The sequence below is a fragment of the Mus caroli genome, chromosome 7 (genome assembly GCF_900094665.2).
Source record: "Mus caroli chromosome 7, CAROLI_EIJ_v1.1, whole genome shotgun sequence".
In the NCBI taxonomy this organism is placed as follows: Eukaryota; Metazoa; Chordata; class Mammalia; order Rodentia; family Muridae; genus Mus; species Mus caroli.
In genome coordinates this window covers 143,380,441-143,381,537 of record NC_034576.1, presented here as the reverse complement: position 1 = coordinate 143,381,537, position 1,097 = coordinate 143,380,441, and the positions used below count along the sequence as shown (strand labels likewise).

The 1,097-nt window shown below is 41.0% G+C and overlaps 1 pseudogene; it reads left to right on the top strand.

Moving 5' to 3' along the window:
• Positions 1–468: 468 nt before the first annotated feature.
• Positions 469–565, top strand: LOC115031577 (annotated as a pseudogene).
• Positions 566–1,097: the final 532 nt, after the last annotated feature.

Here is a 1,097-nt window from a genome sequence, read left to right as displayed (position 1 = left end):
CATACATACATACATACACACCCATACACACACACACCCATACACACACACATACACACATACATACACACACACACCCATACATACACACACCCATACACACACCCCCATACACACACACACACACACACCCATACACCCCCCCCTCCCACACACACACACGGGCTCTCTCACATGCAACACATGCATACTCTTGCATATCTCACCCATTGGTACGTGCTACATGAAAATGGGGGAAGTCCCTTTGATAGGGATCTTCTGATCAGGACAATTAAAATGACAAAAATGGCTGAGGGCATAGCTCAGTTGGGAGAGTGCTTGCTTAGCATGTATGAGGCCCTAGGTCAATCCCTATCACCACACAAAGTGAGACTAGTATACACATGCATTTTTTTTTTTTTTTTAGTATACACACTTTTAATACCAGAACTTGGGAGTTATATGCAGAAGGACCAAGAGTTCAAGGCCTTGCTCATTTTGGCAGCACAAATACTAAATTTGGAAGACTACAGAGACTAGCATGGTCCCTGTGCAAGGATTTGTAAAACATTTGTAAATTTTTTTTTAAAAAAAGAGTTCAAGGTCATCCTTGGCTTCTTTGTAATCTTGAGTCAAGCCTAGGCCACATGAGACCCTGTACATGTTGAAATGCCAGCTAGAGCTGTAGTGAGCTATGTCTGTATATATGGGTTTTTTTTGTTTTGTTTTGTTTTGTTTTGTTTTGTTTTGTTTTTTGTTTTTTGTTTTTTGAGACAGGGTTTCTCTGTGTAGCTCTGGCTGTCCTGGAACTCACTTTGTAGACAGGCTGGCCTCGAACTCAGAAATCCGCCTGCCTCTGCCTCCCGAGTGCTGGGATTAAAGGCGTGTGCCACCACGCCTGGCCATGTATATATGTTTTTATCATACTTGGGGGTAGCATGTGGAGGCCAGAGGGCAATTTAGGGACATGTGGACTCAAAGTATCAGATTCAGATAGTCTGTTTTGGCATTACCCGCTGAGCTATCTTGTTACCCCCTTTTCTTTCTTTCGTTCTTTTTTGTTTGTTTGTTTAATTTTTAAAATTTATTTATTTATTTTGGTTTTTTTTTTTTTTTTT